This window comes from Ceratotherium simum, chromosome 6, assembly GCF_057802395.1.
Source record: "Ceratotherium simum simum isolate JZ-2026a chromosome 6, ASM5780239v1, whole genome shotgun sequence".
NCBI classification, from domain to species: Eukaryota; Metazoa; Chordata; class Mammalia; order Perissodactyla; family Rhinocerotidae; genus Ceratotherium; species Ceratotherium simum.
Genome location: NC_141905.1, coordinates 58,983,435 through 59,008,424, shown reverse-complemented (window position 1 = coordinate 59,008,424; position 24,990 = coordinate 58,983,435). Strand labels below are relative to the sequence as shown.

At 42.5% G+C, this 24,990-nt stretch overlaps 1 protein-coding gene across 6 annotated transcripts in view; it reads right to left on the bottom strand.

Moving 5' to 3' along the window:
- R3HCC1L (R3H domain and coiled-coil containing 1 like) overlaps positions 1-10,504 on the bottom strand; it is a 94,839-nt gene extending 84,335 nt beyond the window's left edge. For 3 of the 6 annotated variants that reach the window (XM_087432398.1, XM_004427929.3, XM_087432402.1), the window contains exon 1: positions 10,137-10,457. The gene's annotated coding sequence lies outside the window, so the exon portion shown is untranslated. The other 3 variants (XM_087432399.1, XM_087432401.1, XM_087432400.1) reach the window with 2 other exon arrangements.
- Between the last annotated feature and the right edge of the window lie 14,486 nt (positions 10,505-24,990).

Genomic DNA, 24,990 nt, shown 5'->3' with positions numbered 1-24,990 from the left:
TTTGAGCAAAAATGGTATATATAACTTTCAGGAAGTATCCTTAAAGGCAGAGAAACGTGTTCTTCTTCTCTTCCTCCTTTCTGCTGGTTGGAATGTGGATGAAACGACTGGAGCTATCTTAGACCCTAAAATGACTTTGGAAAAGAATAGAATCCATGCATAATGGAGCAACAACATGACACCATGACAAACCATACCAGTCCTAGACTATTTCTGGAATTCCTGACATCGAGAGAAATAAACTTCTATAATGTTTAAGTCTCTGTTATTTGGCTGCAACCAAATCTAATCCTAATTAATATAACCTCTAGACTAACATACACTCTTTGTTTTCTTTCTTTCTCTAAACAATCTCCCTCTGCTCCTTTGCCAGCTCCTTTTCTGCCTCCCACTTCCTTACTATGAGTACTCCCCAATATTCCAATCTTGGTCTTTTCTGCTCTTTTCTCACTAAGCTCCAGGCCAAACATTCTAAAAAAAAAACCACATCTCTGTATGTCTGATTGAGCTCTAATTTTATCTCCAGCTTTATCATTCCACTTGTATGAGACATAATTATACAGGAACATAAGTGATTTTTAAAACAAACAAAAGAGATAAATAAACAAAGTGGTGGTAACAGCAATAGTAGTAGTAGTTGTGCCGGTAATAAATAGCTAATATTTACCGAGCTCTTAATATTTGCCAGCTATTGCTCTAAGAGTTAATCCTCACAACATCCTATAAAATAGGAAGTATTACAACCATCCCCATTTTACAAATGAGGAACTTGAGACCCAGACAAGTTAAATAACTTGCTCAAGACACATAACTAATGTACTAAAGAGATCATTCAAACCTAGGCTTTCCAGAACCCAATCTCTTAACCAGTGCGCACTAGCACCTTATTCTAAAGATGCTATCACAGCTTAAGACTTTTTAAGGCTGTCCTCAGCAACCACAATAGTCACTTAAATATCCTCTATGGTAATAAATTTCATGCCTCTGCAGACTAATTTTTAGAAACTGCCAAATATCACTTAGAAACAAGTATGGTAAATAAGATGAGTGATCAAGCAAGATAATACTGTTTTGGGGACAAAGGATATGACCATCAAGTAATGACATTAGTTTTCTTGTATGGTTCTACTCGTTCTGAAAGCAGTTCCAAAAGACAAATTCCAAAGATATTAATTTGCTAGAATAAATGCATGGCCTCAAAAACAGATTACTTTAAAAGGGACAGCATTCATTTACTAAGTTCTTTATTTTTAAAGCATGAGATTTTTAAACTACCACTTAAATTATCTAATACCTAAACTTATATTAGCAAATGAACTCTTTATCTTTCTCCCTAGATCTATCTGAGATCCTTTCTCAATGTGACTATCAATGATACCACAATACATTCAATATGTCAGGTTCAAAACTCTGAGGTATTCTGACTCTTCCAGCTCTTCTAATCCTATACTAATTGTTCTTCCTCCACAAGAGTTATCATGTTTTCTATTTCCACATTATCCTATGACTATACTATTGAAATACTCTCTAGCCACTCCCTACTTGAGATTATGGCACAAAAACTGCCAGTACAACCTTTCAAACACTATTTTCACCATATGACTTTCAACAAAAGTACTGTTACCTATAGGATCAAATCTAAGTTCTTCAGCCTAGCCTTCAAAGCATTCCATTATTCGTCATTATCCCTACACACAAATAAACCTCTCATCTCTTTACTACTCATCATCAGTAAAAATCACACCTTCCATTTGTGCAATATTGTTAACATTTCCTTTTTGTCTTGTTCAGTTCACATATTGTACTCATTTTTGCTTCAAACTAAACTCTGTGTAGAATTTTTTTCTGTCCTGTCTAGTCAATTTGTTATTCTATCACTTCCTTCATGGTCCTCCTCTTCCACGAAACCTAAATAATCTCACACCGATACTCCACATTTTGCATTCCTCTACAAAGAGATCATCCAGTAGGAGAACTGGAAGAATCTGAAAAACTGACCAGACTAGGACTTCTTTCGTGTATGAGTGATTTTCTAAGGAGAGGGTTAACTTTCATCAAATTATTGTGTCAAATACCTCGGAAGATTCATTTGACAGCTGACACAATGGAAGCCCAGAGATATCCTATAACTTACCCTAGTTTTCAGTTGGGCAATAGCAAAGCCAGAATTTTAACCCTAGTCTCCCAGGTTCCCAATCAATCAGTAAATACAAATTTAAAGATAACTGTCCAGTAATATAATTCATGCTATGTTCCTGAAACAGTGCTTGCTTGACACTATTAATAAACATATTACTTTTTTTTTAAGAAAGCAGGATACAAAACATATATACAACAGCAAGAGATTCCAATTTAATTGTGTGTGTGTGTGTGACATTAATACACACACAGGGAAAACAGAATGGAAGGAGATAAACCTAAATGTTAACAGTTACTTCCAAGTGGTAAAAATATAGCTATATTTTCCAAATCCTACATAAGGAACACATCTTGAATTTATGATAATAGTAATAATAAGAAATACTTAACAAATTAAAACTACATGACATTATGAAGTCAAAGATAAATTCCTCAACCTTGAACTCAACCGTCAAAGGCAAAGAAAAGTTTCAGGCTACCCAGGGAAACAAACAAGAAGCACAGTACAAAAAAGAAACACCACAGCAAAAAGGGAAAGAATAGCAATGTCACACTGACAACGTTGGTGGCAAAAACCAAGAGCTATACCACACCTGGGGCTTGTCAACTTTAGTACTTAATAAATCATTGGTTCTCACACTAGAAGAGTCAAGAGACCTAAAAGGTCACTGGGAATTCTGAATGTATTGAAAGATGGTCACACAGACTTTGAAACAATTATCTGGCATGATGCAGAGAATTACCAATCATATAAACAAATCAAGGCTATTTCTTTTCCTTCTGGGTCTTTCCCTAAAATAAAAATATGAAATGAAAGCACAAAAGTTCTGGGAAGACTCATGTGATGAAAAAGTCTAGAACCACCAAAATAGGCTAATCAACTCATCTTTTCCTAACACTTAAGTTTTTAATTCCAGTCCAAAATCCTTTATCTAAAACTTTGGGGCGAGAGAGGTTTCAGAATTCACAATTTTTTTTCAGATTTTAGAAAAGTTAATATGGTACACATTCTATATGTTACAAAATATTACATCCAGGGTCTGGGGCAACACTCTGTAATTAAACACATTAATATTTCTGTGGAAAAAAGTATGAATCATTATACTAGGTATGATAAAGACTACAAATAGCCCCGCATCAGTGCAGATTGGATTCTGCTGCCAACTGAGTTTGCCACAAACTTCTTAAAAACTTTCCATTTTCACAACAGTTGGAATTTAGGAAGCATGGAAAAGAATTTATGGACCTGAAACTAGTTTCATCTGAGAGGTAAGATTACGAGTAGATTTTGTTTCTTTCCTGATTTCCCAAATTTTCTACAGTGAACATGTATTTACAAAATATTATTTACAAAATAAGACTCTGTTGAATTTAAAAAGGGATATGAAAAAGCCCAAGTATAGAAACCGACCAACTTGCAAACTGGGTTAAAAAGAGAAATAAAACCTTGTTCAGAGTTTAAAAGTCAAGAAAATAATTTAAAATAGCTTTGAGTTTAAAAGATTTTAAAAGTTTAGTATGTTTTTAAACTAAATTAACTAATAAAAACACCATTAGCAGTAGGGGAAAAACTCTTATTAATACTCAACAGGATATTCATTGACTAACATTCCAAAAGTGATACTGGGGGCCGGTCCCATGGCGTAGTGGTTGACTGAGTTCAGCACGTTTAGCTTCAGCAGCACGGGTTCACGGGTTCGAACCTGCACTGCTTGTCAGCTGTGCTGTGGTGGTCACCAGCATGTAGGGTGGAGGAAGATTGGCAACAAATGTTAGTTCAGGGCGAGTCTTCCTCAGCAAAAAAGAAAAAAGCAATACTGTTTTATTAACTCTTTTTTAAACTTGCTGTTTTTCAGTTCAGTAAGCACTTGTGACATGCCGTCTTTCTCAAAGATGGCACCTATCCCTCCTCCTCACCAATGTTTTTCTTACAACGTGACTCAGACACTTTTCCGATGAGAAGTGGGTTCAGTGCTCCCCTTGAATCTGGCAAGCTTGTGTAACTACATGACTTCCAAGGCTGGGTCACAAAAGGCAAAACCAGCTTCCATTTGGTTCTCCTGGGATGCTCACTCAAAAAACAGCCAACGCCATGCTGTGAAGAATCTCAAATTAGTCTACATGGAGAAACTGTATGTAGGTATTCCAGAGGACAGCCAACATCAACCACCAGACACATAAGTGAAGATACCTCCAGATTCGAGCTCCCAGCCAGCCAAGTCACCACCAGCTTTCAAGTCTTTCCAGCTAAGGCTCAGACAAGCCATCTCCACCCTGCCCTGTCTGAATTCTGACAGAATCCACAGCATAATAAACCAGTCGTTTTACACCACTAAGTTTCAGAGTGGCTTGCCACACGACGAAAGCTAACCAGAAAAAGCTCCCTTTCCCAGTTCAGTAGCTTTATACTAAACACACACATGCATGCTCACACACCCTAAAATCAAGCTTTTCTCTACTTTAAGGGAGGTCCAATCTGCCAATGAGAAATTGGGCAGACCTGTTTAAATACGATAGTTTCTACTTAGGGAACTTAACCATTCATCTCAAATATATTCTGAGTACCTACTATATGCAGGACACTTTGCTAGATACCTAAGACACAAAGATGAATCACACAGAGCCTGTAGTTGTTAATCTACTCTGGGGAGGCAAGAAATAAAAATAGGTATACAAATGGTTTATGGAAATACCTAAGAGCCAAAAGAGGAACATAAACTTAACTCCACCACAAATAGTTAATTTATAGAATGATTCTGGACTTATAAAGAGTTTTTTGCTTCCTTTAGGAAAGTAGAAGAGCTTTAGTAAACGCCTAGAAAAAAAGATGGGGAAAAAATATGAAAAACATGTGCGGGCATTGTTGTGTATTGTTTGGACTGCAATAATATGAGTGTTTTTAGCTGCTGTTCTTTTAAATTTTCTGTATTTTCAAGTTTTCTACAGTAAGCATGTATTAGATTTTTTAAGAAAAAAATTTCTAAAACAGTAAATAATAGTTTTAATTTTTTGCAAATGTATTTAAAACTACACTATGAAGGGGGTCAAGTAAGCAGGTCTGTAACACATAAGCTGGCTTGGTGTTTGCATGAAGATGCAAAATAATGTTTAGTACTTAAGGGAAAATTTTAGCATAATAAAAACTGTATAAACATGTTACTTGATTTACTATTATTATCTGCTTTTCTACTTTCTCCTCGCTAATTATAAATATTTACAAAGTCTCCTCAAATAACAGACAAAAACTAACTCAATAAGCTCTCCATCTCTCCGTCACGCCCTCCTGGTTGTTTCCTCTCACATTTTTTCTGTCTCCCTTTCTGTATCTGTCTGTCTCTCATTTCTGAGTCAGCTCTTCTCTCTACATCTTTGATTACTCTTCTTTCTAAGGCTGCCTCTGTCTGTCTCGCTCAGTGTTTGACTTCCCCTCCGACTCTGACTGACCTTCACTCTCTGCCTATTTCGTGTGTATATTTGACTCTGTGTATGTGTTTCTGTTCCTCTCTTGGACTCTGCCTTTCTGTCAGTCTCTCTTGCACAGTTACCCACCCAATTTCCAAGATATCCTTGTTAACTTTTCCCTCTAATCTTTATAAACAATCAGGGCTGGTATTATTATTCCTATTTTAGAGATGATAAGAAAACACAAGACTACTGGTATAAATTTGAGAGGTGAGGATTAAATCCAAGTGCTTCCCTTCTTTCTTTAATACTCTTCTGGTATTCCATGGCAAAGAACGTGAAACAGCCCAACTGCAAGCCACTACACATATTCAGATTCTTTTCTAAGAGGCAAATCTCATCTTAAGGAGTGCCACACACCTTTTGCCCATATTTTTGCCTCTGCACCAAGTTAAATGCTCGTGAATTGTAAGCCACTTGCCTATTCCAGAAATCCATTCCATGATATTCACAGGTTAAACCATGTTATTTGGAAACCTCACAATACTAGACACCAGAACCCGCTGTTTCCAACAGCGCTTCTCTGCCTCTGTTTTTACCCCTAGTCCCAAACCCGCTATGGTTGACACAAAAAAAGAAAGCTACAAGAGAGACAACAAACATTAATAAAACTGAAGAGTGAATTTGAAGAATGCTAGAAAGCTAGCATGAGACAGTGAAAAATGCACACCACAGACTGGGAACAACTGGTCTATGTTTTATTGAGACAGGAGAAAATCCTGCCCAAATGAACGCTTACTGCTGCTGAGCAACACCCTATAACTTCTCTTCTATCTAAAGCTCTGACGACTGGAATTTCTCTGTAATTCAATAAGCTCTTAGGAGTTACCCAGGCTTCATCCATCCTGCTGGGCTCATTAATGGAAAATTCTCAATGTCCTCCCCACTAGCTAAGAGCACATTTTCTGGTGGGTGGCATAGTAGAAGTAGGGTTCTCTTTCAAGACATGAATAGCCTAGTTCCACTTCTTCTCACTTCTCCTATTGGCAGGAAGCCCACAATAAATACAATTCAACAACTAAAAGAAATATTTAAATTATAGTTCAGGTTAGTGGTTGTCAAAGGTCATCATATAGGTCACCAGTTTCATACATAGTGTGAGGGCCAGTCTTATATTTACAAAGGTTTATAATTAAAAATCTATACTTCTACTTCTGGCACTAGTTCATTTACTTCTATTACGTCTAATGAGTGCCAAATCAACAATATACCAGTCTTATCATTTATTCTCGTGAGATATTTTGTGAACAGTTAGTGTATGGAGCTAATGAGGACAGGCTCACAGGTTCAAACGTGTTGGCCAATTAGCTTTGCTGTTTCAGGGTTCCATGGTCACAGTCAACAATCTTAACCTTGGCTAACAAAAAAATACACCCATCATATGAAGCATTAGGAGAATATAGATGTATCGCCAAAATCCATGACTATCAGAAAAACATAATAATAAAAATTAAAAATAGTAATAATAATACCATCTGTCTTTCACTAAGCCTGACTAGTATGTGCCTAGTTCAAATAATCTCTAATCTTTTCAGTCATGCAGGGTTGGTATTAATACCACTGTTTTACAGATGAGAAAATGAACTCAGAATGGTTATATGAACCAAAGTCACAAAACTAGTAAGTAGCAGAGCCTGGATTCAAACCCCGACTCCAAAGGTTAGGTTATTTCCACAACTGTCCTATGTCTTAGGGACACAGGACAATCAACAAAATGTTCCTATTCAGAATTATTCACCACAGTCATTACTGAGCATCCACCATGCACACTCAGATGCTACAGCTGAGAATGAGTGTACCTTCCAAAAACTTCTTTTAAGTAAAAAATAGTCAAAGAACAAAAGTGTTTAAAACATAAAGGAAAAAAGAACACATTACAGCGCACCAAGTAGATTTTAATGGAAGTGACTCTCTATTGTCATAGTTTTGTATACAAGTCTGTAGTAAAAACAGTTACCTTGCTGATTCATAACTAAAGGTAAGAATGAAAGTAGCAAAGCAGAGCCAGGGGACTCCACATCAAAAAAGAGAGCAAAGGAGGGGCTGGCCCGGTGGCACAGTGGTTAAGTTCGCACGCTCTGCTCCGGCGGCTTGGGGCTCGCAGGTTCAGATCCCGGGCGCAGACCTATGCACTGCTTATCAAGCCATGCTGTGGCAGGCGTCCCATGTATAGAGTAGAGGAAGACGGGCACGGATGTTAGCCCAGGGCCAATCTTCCTCAGCAAAAAGAGGAGGACTGGCAACAGATATTAGCTCAGGGCTGATCTTCCTCACCAAGAAGAGAGAGAGAGTAAAGGAAACATTTCCTAAACATATGAATCTGCAGACATCTTGTAGTCAACACAACACTTAAGAAATTAAAAATAAACATTTCAATTCTTAACCCTAAGACTTTGCTTTGACCAAAAAGCAGTTTTCCCTATTAGGTTTTCCTCCTTGCTTGCTCTAAATTCTCACTCCTTGCAGATACACACATACCAATGCCAGCATCAGCACCAGTCACTAAGTTTCCACCTTCAAAAACTGAGGGTCACCAAGTCTTCTAGAAGGACCCTACCCACTAGGCTAAACTTTCAGAATCAAATAGGCCAGCTTAAAAAAAAGTGGAGGGGTGGGGGAGACAAAAAAATGCTCTATAAAACTCTGTCCTAGTCAATAGTCAATACCTAAGTCATAAACATAGACAACTGTTCTGCTACAAGCTTTAATGTGCAGACAGAAAACAGCATTCTTACTACAGGTTATAAATGAAGCACCAGTCCAACGGCACATGCCAACAACAATCTTTTCACAACAGCATTTTGGAAACCTCCAAAAGTGAAAAAGAGCATAATGTAATCTTTACATAACATGCAATTGCTAAAAAAAAAAAGACACAACTCTGCAATGTGAGAACCTCTATTTACAGTATATTTTTTTAAGTTTATGGGTTAAAGGTAACTATCCTCATGTTACAAACAAAAAAAAATGGAATCTCAAGAAAATACTTTATCTAAAACTATCATCATTTTTTACCATCATCATAGTCATCAATTACAACAGCAACAAAATAATGAGCAACCAACAAAATTATTCACTCCAGGCACTACTAGGCTCTTTATATTCACATCTCATTTAATCCTACAGGCACCTTGTGAGGTAGATGCTATTATCTCCATTTTAGAGATTAGTAAACAGGCTTAGAGAGGTCAACTAATTTGGTGAAAGTCATAAACTAGAAGTCACAGCACCAGAATTCGAACTCCAATTTGCTCAACTTTGTACATTCAACCACTTCACTGTACTATCATTCTGTCTTCTGAACCACATTCAAGTATTTTTCAACCAAAGATTTCAGAATAAATACAAGATTGCCTAATTACTACACCTCCAAACCTATACAAAATTGATTGTAAAATCCCCATTCTCTAGAAAAGGGGAAAAAAGACAAAAAGCCACCTGCTTAGACTCTCGGAGCTTAACTGCCAGAAAAGAAAACAGAATGAATATTGGTTATTTATATTCTGAATTCTAACTCTAAGGAAACACAGACTGCTAGCACATTTACCTAGAATAGGTGAAAATAACCCCAATTTTTCAGCTACTACACACACAAGATTAGCAGGATTGTGTCAGAATCAGAGGTAGGTTTAGCACCAGTAGTATCTGAAAAGGGGAAAGACACAAGACCTGCTGGAGACAGCCATTAGTTTATCTGAGGAACACTAAGTGCTTTCTAAAATACTAGTACCTGTGTGGTGCTGCAGGAAGCTTCTAACAGAGCAAGGGGTAGACAGGTGTGTGTGTTGAGAGGCAGGAAGTGTCCAAATTCTGGTGGATCTTAAAATCCAGAGGAAGTTTCAAACTGACTCTACAGGTGAGGGGCCCTAATGTCACCTCTTCACCAGGAACACGGCATAAGAACACTTGTATAGCTCATATTCGTTTCCAAAGACACTTTCTCCCTATTTATTAACTCATTTGATCTTCATAAAGATCATGATCATGTTTATGATCAAGTTCATAAATACATGAATGTGGTTTAAAACTCAACTGACCCGAACTGGAAACAGCATAGTAAGGTTATATTTGAAACATGCCTTCTCGCATATATCACTTCTGCTGAACCCCACAACAACACCGGAAGGCAGGCCAACCAAAGACTACTGTCCCCATTTTTCAGATAGGAAAACCCAGGCTGCGGTGAACAGGCTACAAGAGATCACAGGTCCATCAAGTGGCAGACCCGGCACTCCTCCCAGGACATCAGACTCTAAATCCTGTGCTCCTTCCCTCACACAACTCCTGACAGGTGGCTTTACTGATAAAGAAAACTTTAATAACCGGACTCAGAGTTTTCCGACGGCCGCCCAAGAAAACCAGGAAGTACGTCCTCCCGCACCGACTGCTCACTCCCAGCCCATCCCGGCAGCGGAGCGGACTCACTCCAGAGGCTCGCGACCCGGAAACGGCCAGCAGCCCCGGGGTTGTCTCGGGCGGCCTCAGTGGCCCACTGCGCCGTACCCCGGGGCGGTCGCCACGGACCCGCTCAGTACCTGTTGAAACCGGGAAAGGAATGTCCCCTCCGCAGGGAGTACCTGAGGCGAGGGCCCAAAGCAGGCATGCAGCCCCTGACAGGGCAAAAGGGCCTCGAGAAGGTCCCCCGCAACCCAGGGTCCGCAGGGGTCGAAGGGCGGAAGCTTCCCAGTAACCTCCGCCCCAGGCGGGGGCCCGCCCCACGCGTCACATGAGGAAAAAATACCGGTAACAAACAAAAGGAGAAAGGAACTCTAGGCCAAGGTGTGAGGGGAGAAGGGAAGGCCACGAGCCCCGACTTGGGGTGCGGAATGAGAGAAGGAAAAGGACGCAGGGCTGCTCGTTACCGGGGCCGCCGTCGCTCTGGGCTTCCGCCGCCTCCTCCAACCTCTAGCTCTTCCGCTCGCGCCGCTGGAGCGCGCGTCAGGCCTTGGCTCCGCCCCCCGGCGCCGTGGGGCCTTCTGGGGGCTGTAGTCTCCGCGAGGCCGGGGCCGCGCTGGCTGCCTCCCGGTCGCGTGGGGGGAGGGGCTGGCAAAATGGCGTGGGTGGGCGCCTGTTTACGCTCTTGTTTGCTCAGCCCGCTCCGCTTCCCCTCAGCTGTAAACGTGCCCAAATCTCCTCACGTCCCACTCAGTCATACCATCCCCCTTCTTCTCTTCACAGCGAAATTTCTTGAATAAGGTAGTTTAAACCCGCTGTCCCTACTTCCTCCTTCGTCCTCTGCACTGCAGCTTCTGCCCCCGCAGAAAATTCCCTTGTCGCCGTCAGTGTCCTTGTAGCCAAACTCATTGGAGGTATATTCTGGTCCTCTAACTTAAGCTTTAGGCACCATTTGACGCTGTCAGACATTCTTTATCACCTACTGTCTGACACTATTCAGGTTTCCCTTCTTCCTCTCGGGTCATTCTTCTCAGTCTCCTTCAAGAATTCTTTTTCTAACCCACCTTTTAAATATTAACGTTCTCCAGAGTTCTTGGTAGTGGAGGGGAGGAGGGGACACTGCTGTCCCTTCTCTCCTGAGCGCATAGTTTGTGTTCCCAACTTCCTAGGCATCTTTCCTCCTTCATGTCATACAGGCACCTCAAATGCAGCAACTTCAAAAGTGAACTACCCTGTCCTCTCTAATCATTAATATTCACTCCAACCTTCAACCTCCACCTGTGTCCAAATGGTCACCAAATCTTGTAGAGTCACTTTCCCTAGTAACTCTTGAATCTGTTGCCTTTTCACACCCACTGCCAGTGATTTAACTCAGACTAGCATCATTTCTTATCTGACGACCGCATCAGCTTCCTTGCTGGTCTCAGCACCTCAGTACCTCTGAGTCCCCTCTCCTACCATCAGGCCTGTTTATGCAAACCGCAGATTTAATCATGTCACACTTTTGGCAAAATCTTTTAAAGGATCCACTTGATTGAGTTTGGGAAGAGGAATCGAGATGAATCCCTTGGGTGGCTTTTACAACATAGGGAGTCCAGGCCCCCTACTCCCCTCACCCCCACCCCATCTCATATTGTGGTTGCGAAATTCAGAGAAAGGACATTTATAGCAGATCATATTTTAGGGTAGGTGGGCGTTTTTAAAAGTTCCCCAGGTGATTCAGTCATTCAACAAGGATGTATTTTGTTGCATACTGTATAGCAGGCATTGTGCTGGGTACTGAGAAAATAATAGCGAACAAGACAGTCCTTGTGGAGTTCACATTCTCTTGGAAGAGACAGATATTAGTCAAATGATTCCATGCCAAAAAACAAAACCACCAACAGCAAAACACAGTTACCGGCTGTGATAAGAATTATGCAGTAAAAGTAATCAGTCCCTTTCCCTCTGCCAAGTGCCCCCGCCCAGCTTGGGAATCAGTTTATGCTCTTCAGCCTATCAAAGTTTCTCAGGAGCTAATCTTCTCCTACTCCCTTCCATATAATTCTAGATCTACGGAACTATTGCATTGCACTTGCTCTCACCTTTGCATGAACTATCCCTCTGTTTGGAAAACCCTTCCCTTTCTCCCTTGACTAACTCCTACCCTGTCTAATTCTCCTCTGTTGGACTCAAAGCAAATCCAGTAGAACACCAGCCACATGGAGGGATTTTCTGAGGACTGGACTGAGTCAAGTGATAACTCCCAGGCAAGCAGAAGTGAGCTGAGTAGGGGAGCCAGAAACAGTTGAATGTGGGCTACTGGGAGTAGGTCTACATTAGCCACCTTTGAGGTACAGGGCCTGAGCCAACACACTGATCCTTCAAAACACAGATCAAGTATCACCTCCTCCAGGAAGCCTTAGTTGAGCTCCCCCAGGATGAAATACTGCTGCCCCAGTCTCCTTCCTAGGTGCTCATTGCACCCGTGCTGACCTCTCTTCCAGTAATATGCTAGAGCCAGCTCATACCAGCTTTGAAAAGCCAACTGTTAAATACTCAGGAATTTTGCAAGTCAGTTTTTAAATCATTGGTGGCTTGAAATCAGGTGTAATGGGAGTAGTTACACCACCATGAAAATCAGCAAATGACAAATCAGGGCCTTTTTTTTTTTTGAGAGTCTGTTTACCAGCACACCACTGTCTTTGTCATACCACACATCTCTACATTGTATTGTGGTGATTAACCCCCGTTAAGTGAATTCCTTGCAACAACTTCTTTGGCAAATATTTATTGATATTTATTATTGTACACTAGCGACTAGTAAGATGCTGACAGGGAATACAGTGGAGAACAAACAAACATGGTCCCTACTGTTATGAGTTTACAATCTAGCAGATAAGACAGAAAATAAACAAATAACTCCACACTTACAAATTGAGCTGGGCTGCTTTGTGATAGAACATTCCAGCAATGAATGGTGGTGGACATAGAATACTGCACTACTGTGCTATAACGAGGCAGTCCAGGAAGGCGTCTTTGAGGAGGTAACCTTTCCACTGAGCACCAAATGATGAGAAAGATGGTCAAGGGGAGAACCAGGGAGAAAGTTCGAGCCAAAGGAATCCAACTGTACAAAAAAAGAGCTAATCCAACTGTCCTTCAAAAAGAGCTGGTTGAAGGACAGAATGGTCAGTTTTGCTGGGATGGTGTGATGATTAATTTTATGTGTCAAATTGACTGGGCCACAGAGTGCCCAGATTAAACACTATTTCTAGGTGTGTCTCCCAGGGTGTTTCTGGATGAGATTAGCATTTGAATAAGTGGACTCAGTGAAGTAGATTACTCCACCCTCCATTGCTTCTCAGCCTCCTCCCTAATTGCATGAGCCAATTCCTTGCGATAAATCTCTTTTAAATATATACATATACATCTATACATATATAGGATATATATAGAGAGAGAGAGAGGGAGAGAGGGAGAGAGAGGTAGGTAGATAGATAGATATCCTACTGGTTCCTATTTGTCTGGAGAACTCTGACTAATTCAGATGGAGAGAGTGTGGGTTGAGTGATCCAGATGACATGATGAGGTAATTAGGACCAAGTGTGCACAACCTTGAGGCCATGATGAGGAACCTGGATTAAATTATAGCCGCCAAAGGGTTTAAACAAGGGAGTGATGTTACCTGATTCACATCTTGATACAATCACTCTTGCTTTTGTTTGGAGGACCAGAGTAGAAGTGCAAGCCCACTCGTTGCAGTAGTCTAGGTAAGATATAATGAAAAGTGCTGGCAGTGAAACAAAGTTTGTGGATTTGACGTATATTTTGCAGATTGAGTCAACAGGACTTGCTGATAGATTGAATGTAGGGGAGGATGGGCTGGGGAAGGAAAGAGAAGACCCAAGGGCAGAAATTGTTTATAGTCATCTTCATGTCCTCAGCCCCTAGAATAGAGCCTGGCAGGTAGTAGGTGTTCAATAACTGTGTGTTAAATGAATTTATCCATTCTGGGTGCTAAGCTCTGTGCCCTATCACTGTCACGTTGCTTCATACAGGGCCTCTGCTAGTCCATATAGCACCTTTGTGCAAATTAGAGAAAAGTGCCTCTTCCTCCATTGTGCACAGATTGATGAGTGGAGCATGGACTACATTTCATCCCCCACTCACCCCCTCAGCTGGCACCCTTGTGCAGTGCACAGGCTGCACAACCACAGACAGCAGCCCTTGCTTAACATCCCTGAGAGATGATTTTGTGGCATTAAGCGCAGTGCTCATGGGGAGACTTTGAGGTCCAGGGGAAGGAAGCTGCCTGCCTGGGGTCACCAGAGCTGCTGCTGTGACTGAGATTCAAACCTTTGCCCACTGAATCCCTGAGGGCTCTTTAGCCTTGGAGCCACATTGTCTCTCCCAAATCACTCAGCCCATCGATAAAAAGCTAAATTCAAAATGGTGATTTGCTTCCTTAAGTTTCTCATCTGTCTCAGTTACTATTGTTAGAGTATTTCACATTTACATAGTTTCCAATATGTGCTCGGTGCCTTACAAAATACAATAAAGGAACATGAAACCAAAGGACCTTGATTTTTTTTTTAACAGAATAAATAAGGAAAGACTGGTTTAAAGTGCCCTTAGCTCTTGGATTAAAATGAACTGTGGCATATTGGTTGAAGGTGGTACTGTAAGCAATACAAAAAAAAATATGCTCATGTGCAAGCTGTTTTTCCATTGCATCCCAGACCAGAAGAGGAGGGGATACTGGAGCAAGTGGCTTCAGAAGTGTAAACTAGAGAGGGGGTCAAGGTTGGGGGTCAAGGACATAAGAAAGAGAAAGAAACACCTAGAGGAGGAAAAAGATTCTCCTCTTAATAAATAATAGCATTTAACATTTAAGAAGGACTTAATGTGTCCCAGGAGCTGTGCTAAACCCTTTACATGCTGGATCTGAGTCAATCCTCACACAATCATAGAAGGTACGATCTATTGTTACCATCATTTTCCTTTGGAGGAAGCTGAGGCTCAAAGCTATGCGCCTAATAAGGAACAAAACTGAGATTTGAACCAAGACAGTCTGGCTCTAGCGTCTGCACTCTCAGCCACTAAATTACACCACGTCTCACAGATGCTCCTGATGCCAGGTCCCCTGTTTTAGTAGTGCGACACTTTAGAGTCCTAGGATAACTAATAGAGGATATCTGGTTCTCAGACTCTGAGGGATTCCATGTTGCCTGTCTATTCAGTGATTAGGGCATGATCATCTCCAGCCTAGCTTCAAAGTGGACAGTGTGATCAAGGCATATATAGAGAAAAACCCCACTGGGAGACGTTTCGCATTCTCCTCGGAGTTTTAATATCCTCCCAATATAATTACCCAGATGGTATGGAAGATGGAGGAGAAAATGTTTTCAGGAGAGAGGGACTAAATGAGCCTGCCCCTTAGAAATGTGGGCCCTGATTGGTCCCTCCAAACTTGAGAATTCTTTCCTTTTGTGATTTCCAGCCAATAAGCACAAAAGGATCCAAACTTAATTGGGCTTTTGGGTAGTTGGATCCTTCCCTGGTGAGGTGCTACTATCTAGAATTGTATGGATCTTAGGCATCAACTGGAGGAAAGATAAGACTTCTTAGGACACTAGGAGGGCAGAATATCAACAGATAGTTCCCATTTAATTCATGAAAAAAGCAGGATAGAGAACTCTGATGGGTAGCAATGACTCCAGACCCCCAAGCCTAAGTTAGGAGCCAGAAAACTGTCCCACCTCTAATCAAAGCTACCTTAAAAGGGGCATGGCAGCAGCTACTGTTTTGGTTGACTCTCTGGGCTGTGAGCTCACAGCATCTGATGCTCTTACCCAACTGTAAGCTGTGCCAGTACCCCCACCACACACACTCATGCTCCCTTCACAATTAGCTTTCCTGCGCCAAGGCTATTCCATCTGCCTCTTGACCTCAAGGCTTGTTTGGCTAAACTATCCAATGCCACAATGCCCACTTGGAGAGGAGGGCTTGACGATATTATGCCCATATTCATCCATACACATTACACTCCTCGTAATGAACAGAGATGAATAGAGAACAAACAGATCTTTTAAATTACAGTGTTAATTCTTTTTTTCCTTAGGAGAGTAGTAGAGGCAGAATGACCCTTCTTCAAAGTTTCCTTCCCAGAGCACAATCCCTCAGTCCCAGGGACTCAAAACGTCATGTCTCTTACCAACAGCACCCAGCAGTGCCTTGTATGTAGTAGAAACTTGATAAATATTTGTTAACAATCATCTTTTCTGCTCAACAACATCAAGAATTTGGCTAGACATGTCACAAAGAGTTACATTCTCAGGGATATCCTAGACTTTGTAACCCAGTCCCTCATCTAAGGCAGTGGGGCCCCAAAATGGCCCACTTAACTGAAGAAAGCAGGAAGCCCAGCTCCAGCAGACAGAACTGCTTGTTACTATCCAAACTGCCATGTTATTTCACACCTCCCTTCCTTCATACGTTCTGTCCCCGCTGCCTGGAATGCCTTTTCTCTCCTTCCTCCACCTCCACCAGGATCTAACTCATGTCACCTCCACAAAACTTCCCTGGACTAACAAGTCATTTCTGCCTCCTCCTCCCAATGAACTCTCATAAGACTTAGTTATAGTGGTCCCCACCAAATCCTAATTATTCATGTGTGTCTACCCCACCAGAGTGAGTGTCATAACTAAGCACCATGCGTGGCACATGGGTCCCACACTTCTTTATTGGACCAACTAGTCCTCTCTCTGTCCTTTTAGGCAGGGCTGAGAATGTGGAACCAAGCGTAAAATCAGAGGAAATCAAGTAACCAATGACTAGTTTACACTCTCATTCCTCAAGAACACTTTTGCAGACAGCCCCACCTAATTCCTTTACCTCCTAATTCCTTCATCTCCAGAAAAAACCTTGCAAAGCATGTGATGAATTGCCTGGGAGTAGGCAGAACTTCACAAAGTTCTTGACCTGGTCCCTCTACCCACGCTTACGCTGGTTCATAATAGTTAAAGATCTCTGAAGCTGAATGGCTTGGGTTTAAATCTTAGCTCTACTAATTACTAGCTGTGCAACTTTAAGCAAGTTACTTAATCTTTCTGTGTCTCAGTTTTCTGATGCATAAAATAATAATAGTAGTGGCATCACAGAACGTGGGCAAGGGTTGTGAGAGCTAAATGATTCATTCCATATAAAGCACCCAGCTCCTGGCACTTAATAAGGGCTCTATAAATGGTAGCTGGTTTGTAAGCAGTCCAATCTTAAAGATGATGAAACCATTCTATTTAAACTTTCAGAAGGCTGGGTTTGTTCCAGGACATCCTGGGCAGGGAGGGGGTGTTGGGGCCACTCTGGAGTTATGTCTGGAGGCTCAGACAACTGGTGTCATTGACCTTTAGTTCTAATCTGGATCCATCACTTACCAGCCGTAGCCCTCGCCGAAGTAGCTCGTCTTCCCAAAGCCCGATGTCCCCAGTAGCGCTAGCAGTACTGAGCTGTCTCACAAGGGGGTGCCGAAAAGATCAATTCACGTTAGCAAAGTGCTTTGGAAATGTAACATGCTAAATATTAATGGGTCTCTCTGAGTGTCGGGAAATGTGCAATCTGAACTCTGCTCAGGGCAAGCTGAAGGTGGGGAGGGCAATTCTGGGCAGTCCGATTGCCACATCCTTGGTCTAATTGGGAGGTGGTGCTGATGAAGGAGGAGTAAATGCAGCGAGCATCTGGGGGCTGGGCAGAGCTGCGGGATGGCCGCTTGGAAGGAAGGATGATCTGAGGAAGCACCTAATCCATAAATAGACAGAAACCTGGGGTAGCTTTTGCGTGAACCCAGAAAAGTCCTCAGGCTTTCTTTACAAAGAGTAAACACAAGCTCACTGCTTGCTGTTCTCTCATTCCTCAGTTCTGGGGAGGACAGTGCTGTGAGGATGTCAGCCAGCTAAGTTCTTGTCCTGTTCTCAACCTCCCAAACAGCGTGGATAGGGTGATAAGTAGACATTTTTTATCCTTAGTCACAGGATTTTAAATGAGAACTCTCAGCGCAAAATCTTTAGTGTGGTCAGACATCAGGGACTCTCTGCCCGTGTAGTTGCTGAACAGCTGTGGAATAAAGCATCCCTTAGGACACTGCTCAATTGTCACCTCTTCCAGGAAGACATCTTGGACCCAACCATGTTGAGCTGGGAGCTCCTCTTTGGGGCTTCCATCGTGCTCTGTGCTTGTTCCTATAAGTGCATATAACAGACACTATCAGTGCTCTACCCACATCCTCTTGGCACCATCATTTCCTACACACTCATGGCTTTCTACAGCCTATGGCCATGCATGTGCTCAGCCAGAAAACAGGGCAAGCCAGAAGGTGGGAGTTAATAGGAGTAAATATCCCAGATTCTCACCCTCAGAGGGGACGACACTGAGACAACTTCTGCACTAGCTCTGGAAAATCCCCACTGGGATTGAACCCCTGTTGCCCACAACTGTAACCTGCTGTGTAGGTCTCGTTTCCTTCCCTGTCTCAGCTTCTTATTCCTCTACTGCTACTTTCTGGGATCACTGCCTGGGACTGCTTCTGGGCACCCAACCTAAGATATTGTGTGACCAGAAACCAGGCAAGGAAAGGGTTAATGAAAATTGGATCCATAACTAAGCATAGTCTGTCAAATGTCTTCCAGACAAGGAGAAGACTAAATGTGCTGTTTTTCAGAAGTTGATGTGCTCCTTGTTGCAGATGTTGCCATCCTACAGTGAAACTTACACAGTTGCAGCAGGACCCCAGCAAATTGCTCCAGCTCTAAGTGTTACCTTGGACTTGTTATGTAATGGCATGTTGCATTGAGCTCATTATGTAATGGCACTGAACTCATTATGTAATGGCCTGCACATGTGCTCTGATTAGGCCCATTTGTTACACAGTTGTAACACACCCTCTGCACTCTGGTATATGAAATCTCCAACCGCACTAAGCTGGGGGTTGGGGAGGGGGCACTGCTTTGGGAGCTACCCTTGGTGTTCTCCATTGCTTGTACAAGCAAAAGACCTTTTTTCTTCACCCACTCCAGCCTTGGTTGTGCTTTACAGCTTCGCACTCACCAAGAGACGGACCCATTGAGTTCGGTTACAATTGCAATTACCCCGCTGTATGAGCATTATCTGTTTGTGCCTCTCTTTCTCACTAGACATAAGTGACTTAAGGTCAGAGACTGTGTCTACTACATCTTTTTATCCTCAATGTTTTGCATCGTGCCTGGAACATAAGTGCTCAGTAAATATTTTCTTTTCTTTTTTTTTTCATAATTTTGTTTATTTATTTATTTTTCCCCCAAAGCCCCAGTAGATAGTTGTATGTCATAGCTGCACATCCTTCTAGTTGCTGTATGTGGGACGCGGCCTCAGCATGGCCGGAGAAGTGGTGCGTCGGTGCGGGCTGGGGATCCGAACCCAGGCCGCCAGCAGTGGAGCGCGTGCACCCAACTGCTAAGCCACGGGGCCGGCCCAAATATTTTCTGAATGAATGAATGAGTCGAGTATTGGACCAAAGGATGACATGAATAATAATATCCGGCACTTGCTGAGCTCTTATATAAGGATACCCTCAGTATTCTCAATATCAAGCCAGAACCAAGGAATTCTGTCCAAGGGCTTAGAAGGAAAACAAATACCTGTAATAATCGAACTTTCCAGATGTGGTCAAAACTGCTTGCACACCCTGGCAGTCAGCTTGCATCCCAGGCGGGCTGCTCCCAGAGAGCCCTGCACGTCTCCCGAAGCTCCGGCCTCGGGGAATTCATCACTTCGGGTAGGACAGCAGCTTCTGCCATATATAACAGCAACTGCTACTTTCTCCTCCTGCCAGTTCCTCAGGCCTCTCTCTTTGTTGTTCTTCACATTAAAAAAAAAAAAAAACTGGCTGGCTATTTTTCGTGAATTTTCTGCGGTATTGCCTTTCTTCCTGACTTTTTTTCATTTTCTCAGTCCTGAAAGGGAAGAACATGAATCTGTAAGAATAGTGTCCAAAAAGCTGAAGCTGGAGAGGGAGCGAGTGCTCAAGGAAAAGCTAAAAGCACCCATCAGGGCTCAGTAGCCCTGTCTGGAGGACAACATCAAGAAGAGGCTAAACCGTCTGTTTGTAGAAAGTGTGGGAATGTGCACGTGACGGAGATGAGGAGGTAAACTATTCCACGTTTGTTTTTTTTCCCCACCTTCTCCAGTCTCTAGAAAGGTGTTCAAGCTAGAAATGTATGGTAATCAATATAAGAAAGTGTAGAATTCCAGCAGAAGGAAAGTACCTAAGCAACTTACAGCGAGGTCACATCATGTAAATTCAAATATTGGCATTTGGAGAAAGAGAAACAGAGGCAAAGAGAGTGAGAGAGGACAAGCAAGGGATTGCAATTTAAATCGTCTAGCACATTCTGCTTGCCTTTCCACCCACTGAGCATATGCCCTAGTATGAACATGAGATGGGAGATAAAATAATTGCTAATATTAATTGAAAGACTATGTGCCAGGTGCTAGTCCAAAGACCTCATATACATTAATGAATTTGGTCCTCAATATAACCCTATGAGGTAGGTAGTATTATTGTCCCATTTTACACATGAAGAAACTGATGCATAGAGAGAAGTTGAATATTTTGCTAGTAGTCATATAGCAAGTAAGTAAGTAGTGGAGCCAGAACTCAAAATTAGACAGTCTGGCTCCATCACTCACCAGACTCAGTTTCCAAATGCCTCCAATAGGAAAAGCATCTAATGGGCCAAGAGTGATTTAGGTGTTCAGAGATCCATATTTTTCATACTGCAGGGCTCCTAATGCAAACAAACGAATCCTTTGTGTGCACAACTAAAGAATCAGTCATCTGTTGTGATGCTAAGAATATTCAAGGAAAATTCCGATGATATGTCACTTTTAGCTCTCTATGCTGACTTAGAATGTAACCCTTGTGGTAGATGTGAATCCTCTGTGCATGCAATTTCTCTAGGTCCCTAGGCCCAGGTGGAAAAATCTCCCAAAAAGCTGAAAGAATTTGCAGATCTCAGAGCAACTGTCAAAATCTTTGAGAAGTCATGAAAGTAGAAGATATCCCAGGATTTCAAATGAGAAACTATTTGGGCTCATTTTCAAAGAGATTGGACTTGGGGTGTCTAGAAACTATAGGCAAGTACACTGGATGTTAATATAAACAGCTGCTTGTTTTTTAGAATAAGTTATCAAAAAGATTAACTCATTCATTCACTCCACAAATCTTTCTTTGGTACCTGTTACATGCCAGGCCTTATTTCTGGCACTGGGGATCCAGCAGGAACAAAACAGATAAAATCCATGCCTTTGTAGAGCTTGCATTCTATTGGGAGACTGTCAATTAGTAAATAAATATAAAAATAATTTCAGTTATTAAGTAGATATGGCAGGCTAAGAGGATAGCGAGTGACAATCAAGTTGGGGGGGATTGGGGGTCTCTCTGCACAACTGACAAATGAGCAGAGACTGAATGAAGTGAGGGAGCAAACCATGGGAAGGTCTGAGGGAGGGGAGTTCCCGAGAGGGAACACCCAGTGTAAAAGCCCTAAGATAGGAACCTGGTGGGTTCAAGGGACAGCAAGGAGGTCTGTGTGACCAGAGTGGAAAAGTTCAAAATTTCATGTGGGCCGTCAGAGGTGGCCATATGGCCATGCAGGACACTACAGGCCACTGTAAGGACCTTGGGTTCACTTTTGAGTGTTATGGGAAGGCTTGGGGGGTTTTGAGCAGGAGAGTAATGTGATCTGATTTGGCTTTTAAAGAAAGAACTCTGGCTGCTGTGTAGACGTGAGAACAAGCCACCTCTGTTCTCTTCATTGGAAGTAACTACCTTTTCCTCTGTACTTCCACAATATTTAGCCCATGTCTTGATTATAGCATTTGTTTTACTCTTTTTTTGTGTCCCCCTACACTAGGGTGTAGTTTCCTTGGAGACAAAAATATCAGTTTATTTTCCTTGTCCCTTCACCTTGATTGCCCCTATGGAGCACTCACGTCCACTGGCACACACATACCCTCACACACACAATGCCTAGAAGAGTGCTGAGTGAATCAAATGCTGAAGAACTATGAAAAATGACTAACATTACAGTGAGGCAGGTCTCAACTGAAAAGGAGGAACTTTTGAACAGAGGAGTCAAAAAATTGAATGGCCTTCAAAAAACAAAGTTCTCCATTAGAGAAGATACTCAAGACCTCCAATCTTTTGCAAGGAATGTTGTAGCCTGGTGATTTATTCATCAGATGGGTGATTGTGCCTTTTAAGGATCTTTGGAACTCTGAGCTTTTATAATTCTAAGAATAATTGTTAAGTCATGAAAAATAGGACTTGGTCCATACAGGAGTTTGCATGATCCACCACAAACAAGTCGTGGTCACACTTTCACAGATGTTCTCCCTGCCTAGAGATACCTTGATGCACCTTGCAACTTGGTGAACTTCTTTTTACCTATCAAGATTCACCTCAATGTCCCTTTGTGTTGGCTTGTACTCCGAATTAGTTAAGATCACAAATGGAGCACTGGACGCGTACTGGGCACCACAATTTAAGAGGAATGTAGACAAATTGGGGTATGACCACAGGAGGCTAACAGAGAGTGAGGGGTCTGAAAACCAACTACTATAAGAAACAGCTGGAAATGCTTAGAAGATTTCCTCTAGAGAAAGAAAGAGTAAGGTGGGAGGGCAGGGGTATGGAAGGCACAACAGCCATCTTCAGGCAGTGAAAGGGCTGTCATAGGACACAGGCAGAACCTTACTGTGTGCTGTCCAGAAGGCAGCTGTAGGACCAGTGGGAAGAAATTACAAGGGGGCAGGCTTCTGTCCTGCTTAAGGAAGCACCTTCTCAACACCTAGCCCTGGGCCTCTCCTGCGGTAGGAACACAATATGTTTTCATACAATTGGAGGTTTAACAATTCGACCTATTCAAGAACTGAAACAGGCTCACAAAGCCTCTAGAGCAGTGCTCCAGAAAGCCATAGAAGGGAGTCCTACTGGGAAGATGTTAGGTTGGATTAGATCAGGAAAGGCAAAAGCTTCCCATTGAGTCCCAGTGGTGGAGTTTGGCAGGGGCCACCTGACACACTGGTGAGAACATTTTGAGACTGCCTCTTTGCTCGGCAAGCAAGTGTGTGGATGTCAATGGGCCACGTCTGCTGGGAGTAGAGGAGTAGGGAATGGCAGCAAGAATGCCAGCCCCAATATCTAAGGACTCTTTCAACCCTTCAATTGTATGTTCCTCTGTTGTTAGATGCTTGTGTATTGGGCCTCAATGGCCCATGTACAACTGCAGGTTATGAAATTCAATGAAGTGTCCTCCAGTCTCCCAAATGGGTACACGTTGTTGTATTCTGCAAAATCAGCAGGGAACATCCATCCATGGGCCCCATGGCTTTCAGATCTGCTCAGAGACCTGGGGCAGCTGGCATTGATTCTGTTTGTTTCCTTAGAAGAAACAGTATTGATCTACTGCACTGTGAAACCTGCTCCTGGGTCACCTAGTTCCCTTGTCTTCGGCAGCCATTTCAGAGTCCGCTAGACACTCTACTTCTATTTGGCTCAGCCTCCAGCTAACAGTCTACTGAGGCTGGACACCACTGAGCAGCCCCCTTTAATCAGCGTAACCCTCCTTTTCCACCTTCAAACAAAGCCACATTGAACATTTATCTCTTCAGTGCCAGGAATAGCGCTGGGCACTCGGCATAAGGCTGGCTCCAAACTTCAGTCTGGTGTAGAAAACAGATAAACATATAAATTACCAAGTCTGATATAGGCAATTCTGGCAAAGAAAAGTGAAACTGGGGCTGGATGATGGCAGAGGAGAAGGGCCAAGCTCTGCTAGGGGGTGGGCTGGGATTGCCAGTAGCTGCTGGGAGTGCTTTAATGGAAGGCTCAGCAGAGGAAGGAGGGGGTCTTGAAGAATGAGTAAAGATCTCTCCTAAAGTAATTAGTACAATGTTATAGTTTGGAAGTCACCTCTAACGACCTGATGAGAGTTCCGAAGATTGGCCAACAAAGTGTGAAATCAGGGCGAGGGCTGGACAAATTGTGGGGAAGATAAAGTTTGGCATTTCCCCTCCTTCTGGATCCTCTCTCTCAAACATGGACATGCTTCCTCAGGCCCAGGGCACCATCTCTTGCTTTAACCCCAGCCTATCCCAGAAAAGGACGCCCTGAACTCTTATGTTGCCCCTCAAACACAGGGCTTGTCCATCTAGGGTTCTACATGGGCCCTACCTGATGTGAATTCTGCCCAGCTCCGGAACACTCAGGCTCCCGCCACCAAAACTGATCTTCCTCCACCGTGTTGGTAGCAGCATTAGTCACAATAGCCACAAGGTGGAAGCAATCCAAGTGTCTGTCGATGGATAAACAGAAAAACAAAATGTGGTGTATACATACAACAGAATATTATAAGCCTTAAAAAGGAAGGAAATTCTGACACATACTACAACATGGGTGAACTTTGAGGACATTATGCTGAGTGAATAAGCCAGTCACAAAAGGACAAATGTTGTATGATTCTGCTTATATGGTGCGCCTAGAGCAGTCAAATTTGTCAAGACAGAAAGTAGAATGGTAGCTGCCAGGGCCTGGGGGAGGGGAGAATGGAGAGTTGCTGTTTGATGGGAACAGAGTTTCAGTTTTACAAGATAAAAAAGTTCTGGGGATTGGTTACACAACATGAATATACTTAGCACTACTGAATTATATACTTAAAAATAGCCAAAATGGTAAATTTTATGCTTTGTGTATTTTACCAAAATTTTTTTTTCTTTGATAAGGGAGATTTACCACAAGCTAACATCCATTGTCAATCTTCCTCTCTGTGCTTGAGGAAGATTCACCCTGAGCTAACATCTGTGGCAGTCTTCCTCTATTTTGTAGGTGGGTTGCTGCCACAGCATGGCTGCTGACAAGTGGTGTAGGTCCATGCCCGGGAGCTGAACCCGGGCCACCGAAGCAGAGCATGCCGAACTTAA